The 15,084-nt window shown below is 54.0% G+C and overlaps 25 non-coding genes across 25 annotated transcripts; all 25 read right to left on the bottom strand.

Moving 5' to 3' along the window:
- Positions 1–83: 83 nt before the first annotated feature.
- Trnal-uag lies at positions 84–165 on the bottom strand. The gene has a single exon. It is a non-coding gene; the product is annotated as a tRNA-Leu (tRNA).
- Positions 166–912: 747 nt separating this feature from the next.
- On the bottom strand, positions 913–984 carry Trnah-gug. Its single transcript has one exon. It is a non-coding gene; the product is annotated as a tRNA-His (tRNA).
- A 374-nt stretch (positions 985–1,358) lies between these two features.
- Trnae-cuc lies at positions 1,359–1,430 on the bottom strand. Its single transcript has one exon. It is a non-coding gene; the product is annotated as a tRNA-Glu (tRNA).
- Positions 1,431–1,875: 445 nt separating this feature from the next.
- Trnal-uag lies at positions 1,876–1,957 on the bottom strand. Its single transcript has one exon. It is a non-coding gene; the product is annotated as a tRNA-Leu (tRNA).
- Positions 1,958–2,704: 747 nt separating this feature from the next.
- Positions 2,705–2,776, bottom strand: Trnah-gug. The gene has a single exon. It is a non-coding gene; the product is annotated as a tRNA-His (tRNA).
- Positions 2,777–3,150: 374 nt separating this feature from the next.
- Positions 3,151–3,222, bottom strand: Trnae-cuc. The gene has a single exon. It is a non-coding gene; the product is annotated as a tRNA-Glu (tRNA).
- Positions 3,223–3,667: 445 nt separating this feature from the next.
- Trnal-uag lies at positions 3,668–3,749 on the bottom strand. The gene has a single exon. It is a non-coding gene; the product is annotated as a tRNA-Leu (tRNA).
- A 747-nt stretch (positions 3,750–4,496) lies between these two features.
- Positions 4,497–4,568, bottom strand: Trnah-gug. The gene has a single exon. It is a non-coding gene; the product is annotated as a tRNA-His (tRNA).
- Positions 4,569–4,942: 374 nt separating this feature from the next.
- On the bottom strand, positions 4,943–5,014 carry Trnae-cuc. The gene has a single exon. It is a non-coding gene; the product is annotated as a tRNA-Glu (tRNA).
- Positions 5,015–5,459: 445 nt separating this feature from the next.
- Positions 5,460–5,541, bottom strand: Trnal-uag. Its single transcript has one exon. It is a non-coding gene; the product is annotated as a tRNA-Leu (tRNA).
- A 747-nt stretch (positions 5,542–6,288) lies between these two features.
- On the bottom strand, positions 6,289–6,360 carry Trnah-gug. Its single transcript has one exon. It is a non-coding gene; the product is annotated as a tRNA-His (tRNA).
- A 374-nt stretch (positions 6,361–6,734) lies between these two features.
- On the bottom strand, positions 6,735–6,806 carry Trnae-cuc. Its single transcript has one exon. It is a non-coding gene; the product is annotated as a tRNA-Glu (tRNA).
- Positions 6,807–7,251: 445 nt separating this feature from the next.
- Trnal-uag lies at positions 7,252–7,333 on the bottom strand. The gene has a single exon. It is a non-coding gene; the product is annotated as a tRNA-Leu (tRNA).
- A 747-nt stretch (positions 7,334–8,080) lies between these two features.
- On the bottom strand, positions 8,081–8,152 carry Trnah-gug. Its single transcript has one exon. It is a non-coding gene; the product is annotated as a tRNA-His (tRNA).
- A 374-nt stretch (positions 8,153–8,526) lies between these two features.
- On the bottom strand, positions 8,527–8,598 carry Trnae-cuc. Its single transcript has one exon. It is a non-coding gene; the product is annotated as a tRNA-Glu (tRNA).
- Positions 8,599–9,043: 445 nt separating this feature from the next.
- On the bottom strand, positions 9,044–9,125 carry Trnal-uag. Its single transcript has one exon. It is a non-coding gene; the product is annotated as a tRNA-Leu (tRNA).
- A 747-nt stretch (positions 9,126–9,872) lies between these two features.
- On the bottom strand, positions 9,873–9,944 carry Trnah-gug. The gene has a single exon. It is a non-coding gene; the product is annotated as a tRNA-His (tRNA).
- A 374-nt stretch (positions 9,945–10,318) lies between these two features.
- Positions 10,319–10,390, bottom strand: Trnae-cuc. Its single transcript has one exon. It is a non-coding gene; the product is annotated as a tRNA-Glu (tRNA).
- Positions 10,391–10,835: 445 nt separating this feature from the next.
- On the bottom strand, positions 10,836–10,917 carry Trnal-uag. The gene has a single exon. It is a non-coding gene; the product is annotated as a tRNA-Leu (tRNA).
- A 747-nt stretch (positions 10,918–11,664) lies between these two features.
- On the bottom strand, positions 11,665–11,736 carry Trnah-gug. Its single transcript has one exon. It is a non-coding gene; the product is annotated as a tRNA-His (tRNA).
- Positions 11,737–12,110: 374 nt separating this feature from the next.
- Positions 12,111–12,182, bottom strand: Trnae-cuc. Its single transcript has one exon. It is a non-coding gene; the product is annotated as a tRNA-Glu (tRNA).
- Positions 12,183–12,627: 445 nt separating this feature from the next.
- Positions 12,628–12,709, bottom strand: Trnal-uag. The gene has a single exon. It is a non-coding gene; the product is annotated as a tRNA-Leu (tRNA).
- A 747-nt stretch (positions 12,710–13,456) lies between these two features.
- Positions 13,457–13,528, bottom strand: Trnah-gug. The gene has a single exon. It is a non-coding gene; the product is annotated as a tRNA-His (tRNA).
- A 374-nt stretch (positions 13,529–13,902) lies between these two features.
- On the bottom strand, positions 13,903–13,974 carry Trnae-cuc. The gene has a single exon. It is a non-coding gene; the product is annotated as a tRNA-Glu (tRNA).
- Positions 13,975–14,419: 445 nt separating this feature from the next.
- Positions 14,420–14,501, bottom strand: Trnal-uag. The gene has a single exon. It is a non-coding gene; the product is annotated as a tRNA-Leu (tRNA).
- Positions 14,502–15,084: the final 583 nt, after the last annotated feature.

Below are 15,084 nucleotides of genomic sequence, written 5' to 3'. Positions count from 1 at the left end.
ACCTACACAGCACGCGCGTCACAAGAGCTGCGTCCTACCCCACGAGAACACACCGCAACGGCACAAAAATGAGACGTAAAAAGTGGCAACGGTGGGATTCGAACCCACGCCTCCGAAGAGACTGGTGCCTAAAACCAGCGCCTTAGACCGCTCGGCCACGTTACCGTTGGAGCAGCAGCCGCAAAACGTTTCCTTTGTACTACAAAGATCACTTCGAAATGGAAGTATCTTGGCAATCGCCGTGCCATGTATTTCCACTGCTCTCCCACTGGAAGCGTCTCTTTAGGCCATCCACAGCAAGAAAAAGCCGTGCCCGCCGTATGGTAGCGACGCCACTTGTCTGTAGCTGTCGCAGTTAAGGAGAAAGCGTCAAGAGACGTTTTCGTACCGTGACCAGGTTTCGAACCTGGGCTTTCCGTAACCACTAAAGTATCGTAGCTGTAACTGTCAGGCGGAGCCACAATGCTCCATGTATCAAACATATGTGAGCTCAAGGAGGTTACACTTGAAGAAAAAGCGGCAGCTTAACGCGATCACAGCAAAGCCCCCGGCAGCTACGGGATTCGAAACCGCGCCTACAGAGAGTCTGGTGCCTTAAACCAGCGCCTTAAAGCGCTCGGCCACGCTACATGCGCTGCTTGGTGCGCCAGTGTTCCTAGCATTTGTACAAACAGTGCACGCCACAGCTTCCTGTTCTGCTGGGACTGGCTGCTCATCCATCGCACTTCAAACAACTGCCCTTTTCGACTACAGAGAGCAGCGGACGTCTGCGCTCTGGGAGGCGACATTACGTGTTGGGGATGAAGTGGTAGGGCAAACTGCGGCCTGCGGAACACGAGTGAAAAAATCAAGAGAGTACTGTCATTTCGAGTACTCGTCATTGCAACGGCAGCAAGGCAAAACTTTCAAAATTGCCGTGACCAGGATTCGAACCTGGGTTATTGCGGCCACAACGCAATGTCCTAACCACTAGACGATCACGGCCACGGACGCGCCCGCGAAAGCAGCTGCCTGTAATGCAAGTGGCGATACACAGCAGAGCCTAGGCCAAGGTGTACGCCACAGCAGTGTGAGACACGGTCTCCATCACATGTATACGAGCAAATGAACGTGCCTGCGCTGTCAGGACACTAACTACAGTGGTTAGCTGCATTCACCTCCGTGGCAATGTCTTGCAGTCCCCCAAGCCTCTTGACTACAGGTATGTGGCTGGATAACAAGTGGATAGACGCTTCATCTCTCTCGCCGTCAGGTGTTGCCGTGAATCATACTTAACGTAGCTTTCTGCACGCGTCAGCGTAGCGTCAGTCGAGCAAAGTCGAGACAAGTCGCATAAGAGGAGCAACAAAAACGCGCGATTCCGGTACCGGGAATCGAACCCGGGCCTCCTGGGTGAGAGCCAGGTATCCTAGCCACTAGACCACACCGGATAACGACGGCAGTGCTCTTTCCAGCGAACGCAGGAGCCACCCACGGTTAACTGACGACAACTGTAAAAAATCCACTCTCTCGCGTTATAGAACGGCGTGCCCCGGACGCATTTCGTGGAGACGGACGCCAGCAATGATGAGAGCAAAAGGTGCCTACAAATCCTGTCGTTGCACCACGCACTGTTCTACGACAATTCACCAAGCAGACGCTCACGCCTTGTTGTGCTGTTTCCTTTGCGGGCAATGAGTGCACCTGCCTTCGACACAGGAAACATTACACGTTTGGCAGCTGTGGGATTGGAACCCACGCCTCCGAAGAGAATGGTGCCTGAAACCAGCGCCTTAGACCGCTCGGCCACGCTACCTACACAGCACGCGCGTCACAAGAGCTGCGTCCTACCCCACGAGAACACACCGCAACGGCACAAAAATGAGACGTAAAAAGTGGCAACGGTGGGATTCGAACCCACGCCTCCGAAGAGACTGGTGCCTAAAACCAGCGCCTTAGACCGCTCGGCCACGTTACCGTTGGAGCAGCAGCCGCAAAACGTTTCCTTTGTACTACAAAGATCACTTCGAAATGGAAGTATCTTGGCAATCGCCGTGCCATGTATTTCCACTGCTCTCCCACTGGAAGCGTCTCTTTAGGCCATCCACAGCAAGAAAAAGCCGTGCCCGCCGTATGGTAGCGACGCCACTTGTCTGTAGCTGTCGCAGTTAAGGAGAAAGCGTCAAGAGACGTTTTCGTACCGTGACCAGGTTTCGAACCTGGGCTTTCCGTAACCACTAAAGTATCGTAGCTGTAACTGTCAGGCGGAGCCACAATGCTCCATGTATCAAACATATGTGAGCTCAAGGAGGTTACACTTGAAGAAAAAGCGGCAGCTTAACGCGATCACAGCAAAGCCCCCGGCAGCTACGGGATTCGAAACCGCGCCTACAGAGAGTCTGGTGCCTTAAACCAGCGCCTTAAAGCGCTCGGCCACGCTACATGCGCTGCTTGGTGCGCCAGTGTTCCTAGCATTTGTACAAACAGTGCACGCCACAGCTTCCTGTTCTGCTGGGACTGGCTGCTCATCCATCGCACTTCAAACAACTGCCCTTTTCGACTACAGAGAGCAGCGGACGTCTGCGCTCTGGGAGGCGACATTACGTGTTGGGGATGAAGTGGTAGGGCAAACTGCGGCCTGCGGAACACGAGTGAAAAAATCAAGAGAGTACTGTCATTTCGAGTACTCGTCATTGCAACGGCAGCAAGGCAAAACTTTCAAAATTGCCGTGACCAGGATTCGAACCTGGGTTATTGCGGCCACAACGCAATGTCCTAACCACTAGACGATCACGGCCACGGACGCGCCCGCGAAAGCAGCTGCCTGTAATGCAAGTGGCGATACACAGCAGAGCCTAGGCCAAGGTGTACGCCACAGCAGTGTGAGACACGGTCTCCATCACATGTATACGAGCAAATGAACGTGCCTGCGCTGTCAGGACACTAACTACAGTGGTTAGCTGCATTCACCTCCGTGGCAATGTCTTGCAGTCCCCCAAGCCTCTTGACTACAGGTATGTGGCTGGATAACAAGTGGATAGACGCTTCATCTCTCTCGCCGTCAGGTGTTGCCGTGAATCATACTTAACGTAGCTTTCTGCACGCGTCAGCGTAGCGTCAGTCGAGCAAAGTCGAGACAAGTCGCATAAGAGGAGCAACAAAAACGCGCGATTCCGGTACCGGGAATCGAACCCGGGCCTCCTGGGTGAGAGCCAGGTATCCTAGCCACTAGACCACACCGGATAACGACGGCAGTGCTCTTTCCAGCGAACGCAGGAGCCACCCACGGTTAACTGACGACAACTGTAAAAAATCCACTCTCTCGCGTTATAGAACGGCGTGCCCCGGACGCATTTCGTGGAGACGGACGCCAGCAATGATGAGAGCAAAAGGTGCCTACAAATCCTGTCGTTGCACCACGCACTGTTCTACGACAATTCACCAAGCAGACGCTCACGCCTTGTTGTGCTGTTTCCTTTGCGGGCAATGAGTGCACCTGCCTTCGACACAGGAAACATTACACGTTTGGCAGCTGTGGGATTGGAACCCACGCCTCCGAAGAGAATGGTGCCTGAAACCAGCGCCTTAGACCGCTCGGCCACGCTACCTACACAGCACGCGCGTCACAAGAGCTGCGTCCTACCCCACGAGAACACACCGCAACGGCACAAAAATGAGACGTAAAAAGTGGCAACGGTGGGATTCGAACCCACGCCTCCGAAGAGACTGGTGCCTAAAACCAGCGCCTTAGACCGCTCGGCCACGTTACCGTTGGAGCAGCAGCCGCAAAACGTTTCCTTTGTACTACAAAGATCACTTCGAAATGGAAGTATCTTGGCAATCGCCGTGCCATGTATTTCCACTGCTCTCCCACTGGAAGCGTCTCTTTAGGCCATCCACAGCAAGAAAAAGCCGTGCCCGCCGTATGGTAGCGACGCCACTTGTCTGTAGCTGTCGCAGTTAAGGAGAAAGCGTCAAGAGACGTTTTCGTACCGTGACCAGGTTTCGAACCTGGGCTTTCCGTAACCACTAAAGTATCGTAGCTGTAACTGTCAGGCGGAGCCACAATGCTCCATGTATCAAACATATGTGAGCTCAAGGAGGTTACACTTGAAGAAAAAGCGGCAGCTTAACGCGATCACAGCAAAGCCCCCGGCAGCTACGGGATTCGAAACCGCGCCTACAGAGAGTCTGGTGCCTTAAACCAGCGCCTTAAAGCGCTCGGCCACGCTACATGCGCTGCTTGGTGCGCCAGTGTTCCTAGCATTTGTACAAACAGTGCACGCCACAGCTTCCTGTTCTGCTGGGACTGGCTGCTCATCCATCGCACTTCAAACAACTGCCCTTTTCGACTACAGAGAGCAGCGGACGTCTGCGCTCTGGGAGGCGACATTACGTGTTGGGGATGAAGTGGTAGGGCAAACTGCGGCCTGCGGAACACGAGTGAAAAAATCAAGAGAGTACTGTCATTTCGAGTACTCGTCATTGCAACGGCAGCAAGGCAAAACTTTCAAAATTGCCGTGACCAGGATTCGAACCTGGGTTATTGCGGCCACAACGCAATGTCCTAACCACTAGACGATCACGGCCACGGACGCGCCCGCGAAAGCAGCTGCCTGTAATGCAAGTGGCGATACACAGCAGAGCCTAGGCCAAGGTGTACGCCACAGCAGTGTGAGACACGGTCTCCATCACATGTATACGAGCAAATGAACGTGCCTGCGCTGTCAGGACACTAACTACAGTGGTTAGCTGCATTCACCTCCGTGGCAATGTCTTGCAGTCCCCCAAGCCTCTTGACTACAGGTATGTGGCTGGATAACAAGTGGATAGACGCTTCATCTCTCTCGCCGTCAGGTGTTGCCGTGAATCATACTTAACGTAGCTTTCTGCACGCGTCAGCGTAGCGTCAGTCGAGCAAAGTCGAGACAAGTCGCATAAGAGGAGCAACAAAAACGCGCGATTCCGGTACCGGGAATCGAACCCGGGCCTCCTGGGTGAGAGCCAGGTATCCTAGCCACTAGACCACACCGGATAACGACGGCAGTGCTCTTTCCAGCGAACGCAGGAGCCACCCACGGTTAACTGACGACAACTGTAAAAAATCCACTCTCTCGCGTTATAGAACGGCGTGCCCCGGACGCATTTCGTGGAGACGGACGCCAGCAATGATGAGAGCAAAAGGTGCCTACAAATCCTGTCGTTGCACCACGCACTGTTCTACGACAATTCACCAAGCAGACGCTCACGCCTTGTTGTGCTGTTTCCTTTGCGGGCAATGAGTGCACCTGCCTTCGACACAGGAAACATTACACGTTTGGCAGCTGTGGGATTGGAACCCACGCCTCCGAAGAGAATGGTGCCTGAAACCAGCGCCTTAGACCGCTCGGCCACGCTACCTACACAGCACGCGCGTCACAAGAGCTGCGTCCTACCCCACGAGAACACACCGCAACGGCACAAAAATGAGACGTAAAAAGTGGCAACGGTGGGATTCGAACCCACGCCTCCGAAGAGACTGGTGCCTAAAACCAGCGCCTTAGACCGCTCGGCCACGTTACCGTTGGAGCAGCAGCCGCAAAACGTTTCCTTTGTACTACAAAGATCACTTCGAAATGGAAGTATCTTGGCAATCGCCGTGCCATGTATTTCCACTGCTCTCCCACTGGAAGCGTCTCTTTAGGCCATCCACAGCAAGAAAAAGCCGTGCCCGCCGTATGGTAGCGACGCCACTTGTCTGTAGCTGTCGCAGTTAAGGAGACAGCGTCAAGAGACGTTTTCGTACCGTGACCAGGTTTCGAACCTGGGCTTTCCGTAACCACTAAAGTATCGTAGCTGTAACTGTCAGGCGGAGCCACAATGCTCCATGTATCAAACATATGTGAGCTCAAGGAGGTTACACTTGAAGAAAAAGCGGCAGCTTAACGCGATCACAGCAAAGCCCCCGGCAGCTACGGGATTCGAAACCGCGCCTACAGAGAGTCTGGTGCCTTAAACCAGCGCCTTAAAGCGCTCGGCCACGCTACATGCGCTGCTTGGTGCGCCAGTGTTCCTAGCATTTGTACAAACAGTGCACGCCACAGCTTCCTGTTCTGCTGGGACTGGCTGCTCATCCATCGCACTTCAAACAACTGCCCTTTTCGACTACAGAGAGCAGCGGACGTCTGCGCTCTGGGAGGCGACATTACGTGTTGGGGATGAAGTGGTAGGGCAAACTGCGGCCTGCGGAACACGAGTGAAAAAATCAAGAGAGTACTGTCATTTCGAGTACTCGTCATTGCAACGGCAGCAAGGCAAAACTTTCAAAATTGCCGTGACCAGGATTCGAACCTGGGTTATTGCGGCCACAACGCAATGTCCTAACCACTAGACGATCACGGCCACGGACGCGCCCGCGAAAGCAGCTGCCTGTAATGCAAGTGGCGATACACAGCAGAGCCTAGGCCAAGGTGTACGCCACAGCAGTGTGAGACACGGTCTCCATCACATGTATACGAGCAAATGAACGTGCCTGCGCTGTCAGGACACTAACTACAGTGGTTAGCTGCATTCACCTCCGTGGCAATGTCTTGCAGTCCCCCAAGCCTCTTGACTACAGGTATGTGGCTGGATAACAAGTGGATAGACGCTTCATCTCTCTCGCCGTCAGGTGTTGCCGTGAATCATACTTAACGTAGCTTTCTGCACGCGTCAGCGTAGCGTCAGTCGAGCAAAGTCGAGACAAGTCGCATAAGAGGAGCAACAAAAACGCGCGATTCCGGTACCGGGAATCGAACCCGGGCCTCCTGGGTGAGAGCCAGGTATCCTAGCCACTAGACCACACCGGATAACGACGGCAGTGCTCTTTCCAGCGAACGCAGGAGCCACCCACGGTTAACTGACGACAACTGTAAAAAATCCACTCTCTCGCGTTATAGAACGGCGTGCCCCGGACGCATTTCGTGGAGACGGACGCCAGCAATGATGAGAGCAAAAGGTGCCTACAAATCCTGTCGTTGCACCACGCACTGTTCTACGACAATTCACCAAGCAGACGCTCACGCCTTGTTGTGCTGTTTCCTTTGCGGGCAATGAGTGCACCTGCCTTCGACACAGGAAACATTACACGTTTGGCAGCTGTGGGATTGGAACCCACGCCTCCGAAGAGAATGGTGCCTGAAACCAGCGCCTTAGACCGCTCGGCCACGCTACCTACACAGCACGCGCGTCACAAGAGCTGCGTCCTACCCCACGAGAACACACCGCAACGGCACAAAAATGAGACGTAAAAAGTGGCAACGGTGGGATTCGAACCCACGCCTCCGAAGAGACTGGTGCCTAAAACCAGCGCCTTAGACCGCTCGGCCACGTTACCGTTGGAGCAGCAGCCGCAAAACGTTTCCTTTGTACTACAAAGATCACTTCGAAATGGAAGTATCTTGGCAATCGCCGTGCCATGTATTTCCACTGCTCTCCCACTGGAAGCGTCTCTTTAGGCCATCCACAGCAAGAAAAAGCCGTGCCCGCCGTATGGTAGCGACGCCACTTGTCTGTAGCTGTCGCAGTTAAGGAGACAGCGTCAAGAGACGTTTTCGTACCGTGACCAGGTTTCGAACCTGGGCTTTCCGTAACCACTAAAGTATCGTAGCTGTAACTGTCAGGCGGAGCCACAATGCTCCATGTATCAAACATATGTGAGCTCAAGGAGGTTACACTTGAAGAAAAAGCGGCAGCTTAACGCGATCACAGCAAAGCCCCCGGCAGCTACGGGATTCGAAACCGCGCCTACAGAGAGTCTGGTGCCTTAAACCAGCGCCTTAAAGCGCTCGGCCACGCTACATGCGCTGCTTGGTGCGCCAGTGTTCCTAGCATTTGTACAAACAGTGCACGCCACAGCTTCCTGTTCTGCTGGGACTGGCTGCTCATCCATCGCACTTCAAACAACTGCCCTTTTCGACTACAGAGAGCAGCGGACGTCTGCGCTCTGGGAGGCGACATTACGTGTTGGGGATGAAGTGGTAGGGCAAACTGCGGCCTGCGGAACACGAGTGAAAAAATCAAGAGAGTACTGTCATTTCGAGTACTCGTCATTGCAACGGCAGCAAGGCAAAACTTTCAAAATTGCCGTGACCAGGATTCGAACCTGGGTTATTGCGGCCACAACGCAATGTCCTAACCACTAGACGATCACGGCCACGGACGCGCCCGCGAAAGCAGCTGCCTGTAATGCAAGTGGCGATACACAGCAGAGCCTAGGCCAAGGTGTACGCCACAGCAGTGTGAGACACGGTCTCCATCACATGTATACGAGCAAATGAACGTGCCTGCGCTGTCAGGACACTAACTACAGTGGTTAGCTGCATTCACCTCCGTGGCAATGTCTTGCAGTCCCCCAAGCCTCTTGACTACAGGTATGTGGCTGGATAACAAGTGGATAGACGCTTCATCTCTCTCGCCGTCAGGTGTTGCCGTGAATCATACTTAACGTAGCTTTCTGCACGCGTCAGCGTAGCGTCAGTCGAGCAAAGTCGAGACAAGTCGCATAAGAGGAGCAACAAAAACGCGCGATTCCGGTACCGGGAATCGAACCCGGGCCTCCTGGGTGAGAGCCAGGTATCCTAGCCACTAGACCACACCGGATAACGACGGCAGTGCTCTTTCCAGCGAACGCAGGAGCCACCCACGGTTAACTGACGACAACTGTAAAAAATCCACTCTCTCGCGTTATAGAACGGCGTGCCCCGGACGCATTTCGTGGAGACGGACGCCAGCAATGATGAGAGCAAAAGGTGCCTACAAATCCTGTCGTTGCACCACGCACTGTTCTACGACAATTCACCAAGCAGACGCTCACGCCTTGTTGTGCTGTTTCCTTTGCGGGCAATGAGTGCACCTGCCTTCGACACAGGAAACATTACACGTTTGGCAGCTGTGGGATTGGAACCCACGCCTCCGAAGAGAATGGTGCCTGAAACCAGCGCCTTAGACCGCTCGGCCACGCTACCTACACAGCACGCGCGTCACAAGAGCTGCGTCCTACCCCACGAGAACACACCGCAACGGCACAAAAATGAGACGTAAAAAGTGGCAACGGTGGGATTCGAACCCACGCCTCCGAAGAGACTGGTGCCTAAAACCAGCGCCTTAGACCGCTCGGCCACGTTACCGTTGGAGCAGCAGCCGCAAAACGTTTCCTTTGTACTACAAAGATCACTTCGAAATGGAAGTATCTTGGCAATCGCCGTGCCATGTATTTCCACTGCTCTCCCACTGGAAGCGTCTCTTTAGGCCATCCACAGCAAGAAAAAGCCGTGCCCGCCGTATGGTAGCGACGCCACTTGTCTGTAGCTGTCGCAGTTAAGGAGACAGCGTCAAGAGACGTTTTAGTACCGTGACCAGGTTTCGAACCTGGGCTTTCCGTAACCACTAAAGTATCGTAGCTGTAACTGTCAGGCGGAGCCACAATGCTCCATGTATCAAACATATGTGAGCTCAAGGAGGTTACACTTGAAGAAAAAGCGGCAGCTTAACGCGATCACAGCAAAGCCCCCGGCAGCTACGGGATTCGAAACCGCGCCTACAGAGAGTCTGGTGCCTTAAACCAGCGCCTTAAAGCGCTCGGCCACGCTACATGCGCTGCTTGGTGCGCCAGTGTTCCTAGCATTTGTACAAACAGTGCACGCCACAGCTTCCTGTTCTGCTGGGACTGGCTGCTCATCCATCGCACTTCAAACAACTGCCCTTTTCGACTACAGAGAGCAGCGGACGTCTGCGCTCTGGGAGGCGACATTACGTGTTGGGGATGAAGTGGTAGGGCAAACTGCGGCCTGCGGAACACGAGTGAAAAAATCAAGAGAGTACTGTCATTTCGAGTACTCGTCATTGCAACGGCAGCAAGGCAAAACTTTCAAAATTGCCGTGACCAGGATTCGAACCTGGGTTATTGCGGCCACAACGCAATGTCCTAACCACTAGACGATCACGGCCACGGACGCGCCCGCGAAAGCAGCTGCCTGTAATGCAAGTGGCGATACACAGCAGAGCCTAGGCCAAGGTGTACGCCACAGCAGTGTGAGACACGGTCTCCATCACATGTATACGAGCAAATGAACGTGCCTGCGCTGTCAGGACACTAACTACAGTGGTTAGCTGCATTCACCTCCGTGGCAATGTCTTGCAGTCCCCCAAGCCTCTTGACTACAGGTATGTGGCTGGATAACAAGTGGATAGACGCTTCATCTCTCTCGCCGTCAGGTGTTGCCGTGAATCATACTTAACGTAGCTTTCTGCACGCGTCAGCGTAGCGTCAGTCGAGCAAAGTCGAGACAAGTCGCATAAGAGGAGCAACAAAAACGCGCGATTCCGGTACCGGGAATCGAACCCGGGCCTCCTGGGTGAGAGCCAGGTATCCTAGCCACTAGACCACACCGGATAACGACGGCAGTGCTCTTTCCAGCGAACGCAGGAGCCACCCACGGTTAACTGACGACAACTGTAAAAAATCCACTCTCTCGCGTTATAGAACGGCGTGCCCCGGACGCATTTCGTGGAGACGGACGCCAGCAATGATGAGAGCAAAAGGTGCCTACAAATCCTGTCGTTGCACCACGCACTGTTCTACGACAATTCACCAAGCAGACGCTCACGCCTTGTTGTGCTGTTTCCTTTGCGGGCAATGAGTGCACCTGCCTTCGACACAGGAAACATTACACGTTTGGCAGCTGTGGGATTGGAACCCACGCCTCCGAAGAGAATGGTGCCTGAAACCAGCGCCTTAGACCGCTCGGCCACGCTACCTACACAGCACGCGCGTCACAAGAGCTGCGTCCTACCCCACGAGAACACACCGCAACGGCACAAAAATGAGACGTAAAAAGTGGCAACGGTGGGATTCGAACCCACGCCTCCGAAGAGACTGGTGCCTAAAACCAGCGCCTTAGACCGCTCGGCCACGTTACCGTTGGAGCAGCAGCCGCAAAACGTTTCCTTTGTACTACAAAGATCACTTCGAAATGGAAGTATCTTGGCAATCGCCGTGCCATGTATTTCCACTGCTCTCCCACTGGAAGCGTCTCTTTAGGCCATCCACAGCAAGAAAAAGCCGTGCCCGCCGTATGGTAGCGACGCCACTTGTCTGTAGCTGTCGCAGTTAAGGAGACAGCGTCAAGAGACGTTTTCGTACCGTGACCAGGTTTCGAACCTGGGCTTTCCGTAACCACTAAAGTATCGTAGCTGTAACTGTCAGGCGGAGCCACAATGCTCCATGTATCAAACATATGTGAGCTCAAGGAGGTTACACTTGAAGAAAAAGCGGCAGCTTAACGCGATCACAGCAAAGCCCCCGGCAGCTACGGGATTCGAAACCGCGCCTACAGAGAGTCTGGTGCCTTAAACCAGCGCCTTAAAGCGCTCGGCCACGCTACATGCGCTGCTTGGTGCGCCAGTGTTCCTAGCATTTGTACAAACAGTGCACGCCACAGCTTCCTGTTCTGCTGGGACTGGCTGCTCATCCATCGCACTTCAAACAACTGCCCTTTTCGACTACAGAGAGCAGCGGACGTCTGCGCTCTGGGAGGCGACATTACGTGTTGGGGATGAAGTGGTAGGGCAAACTGCGGCCTGCGGAACACGAGTGAAAAAATCAAGAGAGTACTGTCATTTCGAGTACTCGTCATTGCAACGGCAGCAAGGCAAAACTTTCAAAATTGCCGTGACCAGGATTCGAACCTGGGTTATTGCGGCCACAACGCAATGTCCTAACCACTAGACGATCACGGCCACGGACGCGCCCGCGAAAGCAGCTGCCTGTAATGCAAGTGGCGATACACAGCAGAGCCTAGGCCAAGGTGTACGCCACAGCAGTGTGAGACACGGTCTCCATCACATGTATACGAGCAAATGAACGTGCCTGCGCTGTCAGGACACTAACTACAGTGGTTAGCTGCATTCACCTCCGTGGCAATGTCTTGCAGTCCCCCAAGCCTCTTGACTACAGGTATGTGGCTGGATAACAAGTGGATAGACGCTTCATCTCTCTCGCCGTCAGGTGTTGCCGTGAATCATACTTAACGTAGCTTTCTGCACGCGTCAGCGTAGCGTCAGTCGAGCAAAGTCGAGACAAGTCGCATAAGAGGAGCAACAAAAACGCGCGATTCCGGTACCGGGAATCGAACCCGGGCCTCCTGGGTGAGAGCCAGGTATCCTAGCCACTAGACCACACCGGATAACGACGGCAGTGCTCTTTCCAGCGAACGCAGGAGCCACCCACGGTTAACTGACGACAACTGTAAAAAATCCACTCTCTCGCGTTATAGAACGGCGTGCCCCGGACGCATTTCGTGGAGACGGACGCCAGCAATGATGAGAGCAAAAGGTGCCTACAAATCCTGTCGTTGCACCACGCACTGTTCTACGACAATTCACCAAGCAGACGCTCACGCCTTGTTGTGCTGTTTCCTTTGCGGGCAATGAGTGCACCTGCCTTCGACACAGGAAACATTACACGTTTGGCAGCTGTGGGATTGGAACCCACGCCTCCGAAGAGAATGGTGCCTGAAACCAGCGCCTTAGACCGCTCGGCCACGCTACCTACACAGCACGCGCGTCACAAGAGCTGCGTCCTACCCCACGAGAACACACCGCAACGGCACAAAAATGAGACGTAAAAAGTGGCAACGGTGGGATTCGAACCCACGCCTCCGAAGAGACTGGTGCCTAAAACCAGCGCCTTAGACCGCTCGGCCACGTTACCGTTGGAGCAGCAGCCGCAAAACGTTTCCTTTGTACTACAAAGATCACTTCGAAATGGAAGTATCTTGGCAATCGCCGTGCCATGTATTTCCACTGCTCTCCCACTGGAAGCGTCTCTTTAGGCCATCCACAGCAAGAAAAAGCCGTGCCCGCCGTATGGTAGCGACGCCACTTGTCTGTAGCTGTCGCAGTTAAGGAGACAGCGTCAAGAGACGTTTTCGTACCGTGACCAGGTTTCGAACCTGGGCTTTCCGTAACCACTAAAGTATCGTAGCTGTAACTGTCAGGCGGAGCCACAATGCTCCATGTATCAAACATATGTGAGCTCAAGGAGGTTACACTTGAAGAAAAAGCGGCAGCTTAACGCGATCACAGCAAAGCCCCCGGCAGCTACGGGATTCGAAACCGCGCCTACAGAGAGTCTGGTGCCTTAAACCAGCGCCTTAAAGCGCTCGGCCACGCTACATGCGCTGCTTGGTGCGCCAGTGTTCCTAGCATTTGTACAAACAGTGCACGCCACAGCTTCCTGTTCTGCTGGGACTGGCTGCTCATCCATCGCACTTCAAACAACTGCCCTTTTCGACTACAGAGAGCAGCGGACGTCTGCGCTCTGGGAGGCGACATTACGTGTTGGGGATGAAGTGGTAGGGCAAACTGCGGCCTGCGGAACACGAGTGAAAAAATCAAGAGAGTACTGTCATTTCGAGTACTCGTCATTGCAACGGCAGCAAGGCAAAACTTTCAAAATTGCCGTGACCAGGATTCGAACCTGGGTTATTGCGGCCACAACGCAATGTCCTAACCACTAGACGATCACGGCCACGGACGCGCCCGCGAAAGCAGCTGCCTGTAATGCAAGTGGCGATACACAGCAGAGCCTAGGCCAAGGTGTACGCCACAGCAGTGTGAGACACGGTCTCCATCACATGTATACGAGCAAATGAACGTGCCTGCGCTGTCAGGACACTAACTACAGTGGTTAGCTGCATTCACCTCCGTGGCAATGTCTTGCAGTCCCCCAAGCCTCTTGACTACAGGTATGTGGCTGGATAACAAGTGGATAGACGCTTCATCTCTCTCGCCGTCAGGTGTTGCCGTGAATCATACTTAACGTAGCTTTCTGCACGCGTCAGCGTAGCGTCAGTCGAGCAAAGTCGAGACAAGTCGCATAAGAGGAGCAACAAAAACGCGCGATTCCGGTACCGGGAATCGAACCCGGGCCTCCTGGGTGAGAGCCAGGTATCCTAGCCACTAGACCACACCGGATAACGACGGCAGTGCTCTTTCCAGCGAACGCAGGAGCCACCCACGGTTAACTGACGACAACTGTAAAAAATCCACTCTCTCGCGTTATAGAACGGCGTGCCCCGGACGCATTTCGTGGAGACGGACGCCAGCAATGATGAGAGCAAAAGGTGCCTACAAATCCTGTCGTTGCACCACGCACTGTTCTACGACAATTCACCAAGCAGACGCTCACGCCTTGTTGTGCTGTTTCCTTTGCGGGCAATGAGTGCACCTGCCTTCGACACAGGAAACATTACACGTTTGGCAGCTGTGGGATTGGAACCCACGCCTCCGAAGAGAATGGTGCCTGAAACCAGCGCCTTAGACCGCTCGGCCACGCTACCTACACAGCACGCGCGTCACAAGAGCTGCGTCCTACCCCACGAGAACACACCGCAACGGCACAAAAATGAGACGTAAAAAGTGGCAACGGTGGGATTCGAACCCACGCCTCCGAAGAGACTGGTGCCTAAAACCAGCGCCTTAGACCGCTCGGCCACGTTACCGTTGGAGCAGCAGCCGCAAAACGTTTCCTTTGTACTACAAAGATCACTTCGAAATGGAAGTATCTTGGCAATCGCCGTGCCATGTATTTCCACTGCTCTCCCACTGGAAGCGTCTCTTTAGGCCATCCACAGCAAGAAAAAGCCGTGCCCGCCGTATGGTAGCGACGCCACTTGTCTGTAGCTGTCGCAGTTAAGGAGACAGCGTCAAGAGACGTTTTCGTACCGTGACCAGGTTTCGAACCTGGGCTTTCCGTAACCACTAAAGTATCGTAGCTGTAACTGTCAGGCGGAGCCACAATGCTCCATGTATCAAACATATGTGAGCTCAAGGAGGTTACACTTGAAGAAAAAGCGGCAGCTTAACGCGATCACAGCAAAGCCCCCGGCAGCTACGGGATTCGAAACCGCGCCTACAGAGAGTCTGGTGCCTTAAACCAGCGCCTTAAAGCGCTCGGCCACGCTACATGCGCTGCTTGGTGCGCCAGTGTTCCTAGCATTTGTACAAACAGTGCACGCCACAGCTTCCTGTTCTGCTGGGACTGGCTGCTCATCCATCGCACTTCAAACAACTGCCCTTTTCGAC

This window comes from Schistocerca piceifrons, unplaced genomic scaffold (genome assembly GCF_021461385.2).
Source record: "Schistocerca piceifrons isolate TAMUIC-IGC-003096 unplaced genomic scaffold, iqSchPice1.1 HiC_scaffold_694, whole genome shotgun sequence".
NCBI classification, from domain to species: Eukaryota; Metazoa; Arthropoda; class Insecta; order Orthoptera; family Acrididae; genus Schistocerca; species Schistocerca piceifrons.
This window is presented reverse-complemented; position numbering and strand designations above follow the sequence as displayed.